This window comes from Melospiza melodia, chromosome 19 (genome assembly GCF_035770615.1).
Source record: "Melospiza melodia melodia isolate bMelMel2 chromosome 19, bMelMel2.pri, whole genome shotgun sequence".
In the NCBI taxonomy this organism is placed as follows: Eukaryota; Metazoa; Chordata; class Aves; order Passeriformes; family Passerellidae; genus Melospiza; species Melospiza melodia.
Genome location: NC_086212.1, coordinates 15,967,782 through 15,973,789, shown reverse-complemented (window position 1 = coordinate 15,973,789; position 6,008 = coordinate 15,967,782).

Genomic DNA, 6,008 nt, shown 5'->3' with positions numbered 1-6,008 from the left:
ATTCAGCACCATCTTAGCACCCACTCAGGGCCATCTTAGCAACCAATCTGCACCATCTCAGGACTTTCGCACCACCCACTCAGTACCATCTCAGCAACCAATCAGCACCCGCTCAGCACCATCTCACGAGCAATCAGCACCTACTCAGGACCATCTAAGCAACCAATCAGTAACCCCTAAGCACCATCTGAGCAACCAATCAGCACCCACTCATAACAATCTCAGCAACCAATCAGGACCCACTCATAACAATCTCAGCAACCAATCAGCACCCAATCAGGACGATCGCAGCATCCACTCAGCACCATCTCAGGACCATCTCAGCACCCACTCAGGACCATCTCAGCAACCACTCAGGACAATTTCAGCAACCAAGCAGCACTCCCTCAGGACCATCGCAGCATCCACTCATCACCATCTCAGCACCGACTCCAGACCATCTTAGCAACATATCCGCACCCACTCAGCATCATCCCAGAAACCAATCAGCACCAACTCAGCATCATCTCAGTAACCAATCCGCAGCGACTCAGGAGCATCTCAGAAACCAATCAGCACTGACTCAGGAGCATCTCAGCAACCAATCACCCACAATCAGGACCATCTCAGCAACCAATGAACACCCACTCAGTACAATCTCAGCAACCAATCCGCACCATCTAAGCAACCAATCAGCACCGACTCAGGACCATCTCAGCACTCACTCAGCACAATCTCAGCACTGACTCAGGACCATCTCAGAAACCTAGAACTGTACCAAGAACTATACCTAGAACGTACCTGGAACGTACTGGAACTACAATGCGGCCCAAGAGGTGCCATCACAGGCGCAGGCAATATTCTGCCATCGACGGGGTTTTCAGGCACAAGCTTTCAGCCCCCTTTCGCCACCCCGCACATCTTGTTCTACTATTAGTGGCAATACCCAGCCCCTGCATCCCTGTCACAGGCCTACAGTGATCTCGGCGCAGGAACACTACAGTCTCAGGTACCAGCCCTAAGGTTAATGTGATGTGTTAAGCCGCAATTCCAGCCGCACAATGACAAGACCAGGCCCAGTGATCCCAGCTCTTTTAGCTCTTTTCCCACAAGCTTTATTTTACTGCCAGCTCTCTTCTTCCAGCTCCAGCTCTGTGTTTTTCCAGCTTCAAATGCCAGCATCTGGCTCTTGGCTCCAGCTTGGAAACAATTCAGCTCCCGCACGAGCCTCCGAAAGCCCACCCCACCATCCATATGCTAGCCCTGCAGTGATTTTAGCCCCCACCGAGCAGTCCCCAGTCACTTTGCCACCCCCTGCGTAAGTTCTCCTGGATGCCCACAGCCCCGTTCACAGGTCTAGTGCCTTTGCCATTTTCATTCACGTTGCCAGCCCCGCAGTCCACTTCCCAGCCCCACAGTGCGCCCCAAGAGCTGCCATCACAGGCGCAGGCAATATTCTGCCATCGACGGGGTTTTCAGGCGCAAGCTTCACCCTTTCGCCACCCCGCACATCCTGTTCTACTATTAGTGGCAATACCCAGCCCCTGCATCCCTGTCACAGGCCTACAGTGATCTCGGCGCAGGAACACGACAGTCTCAGGTACCAGCCCTAAGGTTAATGTGGTGTGTTAAGCCGCAATTCCAGCCGCACAATGACGAGACCAGGCCAAGTGATCCCAGCTCTTTTAGCTCTTTTCCCACAAGCTTTATTTTACTGCCAGCTCTCTTCTTCCAGCTCCAGCTCTGTGTTTTTCCAGCTTCAAATGCCAGCATCTGGCTCTTGGCTCCAGCTTGGAAACAATTCATCTCCCGCACGAGCCTCCGAAAGCCCACCCCACCATCCATATGCTAGCCCTGCAGTGATTTTATTCCCCACCGAGCAGTCCCCAGTCACTTTGCCACCCCCTGCGTAAGTTCTCCTGGATGCCCACAGCCCCGTTCACAGGTCTAGTGCCTTTGCCATTTTCATTCACGTTGCCAGCCCCGCAGTCCACTTCCCAGCCCCACAGTGCGCCCCAAGAGCTGCCATCACAGGCGCAGGCAATATTCTGCCATCGACGGGGTTTTCAGGCACAAGCTTCACCCTTTCGCCACCCCGCACATCCTGTTCTACTATTAGTGGCAATACCCAGCCCCTGCATCCCTGTCACAGGCCTACAGTGATCTCGGCGCAGGAACACTACAGTCTCAGGTACCAGCCCTAAGGTTAATGTGATGTGTTAAGCCGCAATTCCAGCCGCACAATGACGAGACCAGGCCCAGTGATCCCAGCTCTTTTAGCTCTTTTCCCACAAGCTTTATTTTACTGCCAGCTCTCTTCTTCCAGCTCCAGCTCTGTGTTTTTCCAGCTTCAAATGCCAGCATCTGGCTCTTGGCTCCAGCTTGGAAACAATTCATCTCCCGCACGAGCCTCCGAAAGCCCACCCCACCATCCATATGCTAGCCCTGCAGTGATTTTAGCCCCCACCCAGCAGTCCCCAGTCACTTTGCCACCCCCTGCGTAAGTTCTCCTGGATACCCACAGCCCCGTTCACAGGTCTAGTGCCTTTGCCATTTTCATTCACGTTGCCAGCCCCGCAGTCCACTTCCCAGCCCCACAGTGCGCCCCAAGAGCTGCCATCACAGGCGCAGGCAATATTCTGCCATCGACGGGGTTTTCAGGCGCAAGCTTCACCCTTTCGCCACCCCGCACATCCTGTTCTACTATTAGTGGCAATACCCAGCCCCTGCATCCCTGTCACAGGCCTACAGTGATCTCAGCGCAGGAACACTACAGTCTCAGGTACCAGCCCTAAGGTTAATGTGGTGTGTTAAGCCGCAATTCCAGCCGCACAATGACGAGACCAGGCCCAGTGATCCCAGCTCTTTTAGCTCTTTTCCCACCAGCTTTATTTTACTGCCAGCTCTCTTCTTCCAGCTCCAGCTCTGTGTTTTTCCAGCTTCAAATGCCAGCATCTGGTCTTGGCTCCAGCTTGGAAACAATTCACCTCCCGCATGAGCCTCCGAAAGCCCACCCCACCATCCATATGCTAGCCCTGCAGTGATTTTAGCCCCCACCCAGCAGTCCCCAGTCACTTTGCCACCCCCTGCGTAAGTTCTCCTGGATGCCCACAGCCCCGTTCACAGGTCTAGTGCCTTTGCCATTTTCATTCACGTTGCCAGCCCCGCAGTCCACTTCCCAGCCCCACAGTGCGCCCCAAGAGCTGCCATCACAGGCGCAGGCAATATTCTGCCATCGACGGGGTTTTCAGGCACAAGCTTCACCCTTTCGCCACCCCGCACATCCTGTTCTACTATTAGTGGCAATACCCAGCCCCTGCATCCCTGTCACAGGCCTACAGTGATCTCGGCGCAGGAACACTACAGTCTCAGGCACCAGCCCTAAGGTTAATGTGGTGTGTTAAGCCGCAATTCCAGCCGCACAATGACGAGACCAGGCCAAGTGATCCCAGCTCTTTTAGCTCTTTTCCCACAAGCTTTATTTTACTGCCAGCTCTCTTCTTCCAGCTCCAGCTCTGTGTTTTTCCAGCTTCAAATGCCAGCATCTGGCTCTTGGCTCCAGCTTGGAAACAATTCATCTCCCGCACGAGCCTCCGAAAGCCCACCCCACCATCCATATGCTAGCCCTGCAGTGATTTTATTCCCCACCGAGCAGTCCCCAGTCACTTTGCCACCCCCTGCGTAAGTTCTCCTGGATGCCCACAGCCCCGTTCACAGGTCTAGTGCCTTTGCCATTTTCATTCACGTTGCCAGCCCCACAGTCCACTTCCCAGCCCCAGTGCGCCCCAAGAGCTGCCATCACAGGCGCAGGCAATATTCTGCCATCGACGGGGTTTTCAGGCGCAAGCTTCACCCTTTCGCCACCCCGCACATCCTGTTCTACTATTAGTGGCAATACCCAGCCCCTGCATCCCTGTCACAGGCCTACAGTGATCTCGGCGCAGGAACACTACAGTCTCAGGTACCAGCCCTAAGGTTAATGTGGTGTGTTAAGCCGCAATTCCAGCTGCACAATGACGATACCAGGCCCAGTGATCCCAGCTCTTTTAGCTCTTTTCCCACAAGCTTTATTTTACTGCCAGCTCTCTTCTTCCAGCTCTGTGTCCCATTCTGCGATTCGTCCTCAGATGCACAGTGAGTATCCCTTGTAGCAGTGACTCTTTCTGCAGCACTGCCGTCCCCACCCCGGCCCCAGTGATTTCAGCTCCAGTCCCACAAGCTTTATTTAACTGCCAGCTCTTCTTTTGCACTTTCTGCTCAAAATCTTCACAGTAGTGCCACACAATACTACTTGTGCCTCTCAGGACAGGATCTTTGTTTTAGCTCTAGTTCTTGAGCTCTGATCACAGCCCTTAGAGCAATTTCAATTCCAACCATGCAGTTCACCTCCCCGCTCCACAATCCCTATCCCAGCCCCACGGGGGTTTTACACCAAACCCTACCATATTTCTGTCTCCTCCAGGTCTGCTGCCTCAGCTCCAGCTCCTCAGCTTCCTACTGGCTGCAGCTAAAAGCTGCTCATGCTTCTCACTGCACCTTGGGGCTGTTGATAAGGCCACAAATCAGTTACTGCCATCATTACAATTTCAGTATATCTAGAAGCTGTCCCATCCACCCACCCAGCCCTAAGTGGCAACCTTAAGTGGCATCCCAACTGTGGGGACACTGGAGGCCTGAAGCTCAACATCCACCCTCCCCCTCACCCTGGCTCTTAGCCCAGCACCTGCACAAAGGCCCCCTCACCTCCCCTCAGGCAGCTGCAGGGGCTGGGAATAGCCACTGGACTCCTGCCCCCCCATCCCAAAAGGCACTCTTGGGCTGGTTCTTGGGCCCTAGAACCCTCTGAGCCCCCACACCCTCAGCCCCTCGTTGCTACCACAGGGCAGGGGCTGGGAACCCCCAGGCATAACCTGCAGGCCCTGTGCTGCAGCTCCATGCCTTCCTCCCATGGCATTTATCTAGCCTCAGCATTTCCACCACTCCACATTGTTTTGGGCCTGACTCATGCCAAAATCATTATTCCACACCCTGGGGTTTTATGTCCCCACTGCTCTCACAACTGGTGTTTCAGCCCCAGTCCCACAACCCTTACCAAATTAACATGACATATCTAGTAAAGAAAACAAATCAAACCAAAAAGATGTATTAAAACAGGCAATAATAAAATAACACAATTAAGAAAAAAAACATTACAAGTAAAAACAAAATAAAGTAATAAAAATACAAAAAGCAAGCTTTATTCCTCGTATTCTGAACATTTCTTTACATCCAGAAACCACAAAACGGCTACTTCCCAGCCCCCAGTGACAGCAGACGGTGCCCCCCCCCCCCCCCCCCCACCGTGCCACTCCAGGCCCCACACCAGCCGCCGGCTACCCGAGCCACGCAGGGCGCGGCAGAAAGAACTGGACACGGCCGGCCCCAGATACGGCCGCAGGCATCGCGTCCGTACTCACCAGCGCTCCCCGGATCAACTGCCGCGGGGGTCCCGTCCTGCCGCAGCGCCGCTCCTCGGACCGCGCATCCGCAGCTCCCGTCGCTCCCAGCTTCACCGCCGAACTGACGCCGCTGCCTCTCCAAAGCCCGCTATTTATGCCCCACGGGCGGACAGCCAGCCAATCACAACCCGAGGCAGCGCCTGCCGGCTCCACCAATCCCAGCCCGCCAATTCCCGCCGCGCTCGGATCCGCGACTCCCCGCGGTCCCCTCAAGCGCTGCTCCCGCCGCCGCCATTGCTGTGGCCGCGTCCGCCCGCTCCCCGCCGCCTGCCCGCTTCCCTGGACCAGAACCTGATCCCGACCAGGACCTGAACTGGAAGCTCCCGGCCGCCCTTCCCGTCCGCAACAGCGCCTGCCGAGGCAGCGGCAGCGGGGACGCTGCTCCGCCGGCTCCCAAAGCGGCGGTGGCGGGAGCGGCGCCTCAGACGTACGGGCGAGCGGGGCCAGTCTGAGGCGGCGAGCCGCGACTGAGCGGGCTGAGATTGGCGGGACCGCTTCCGGTTTGAAAGGGCGGCTGTGATTGGACAGGGC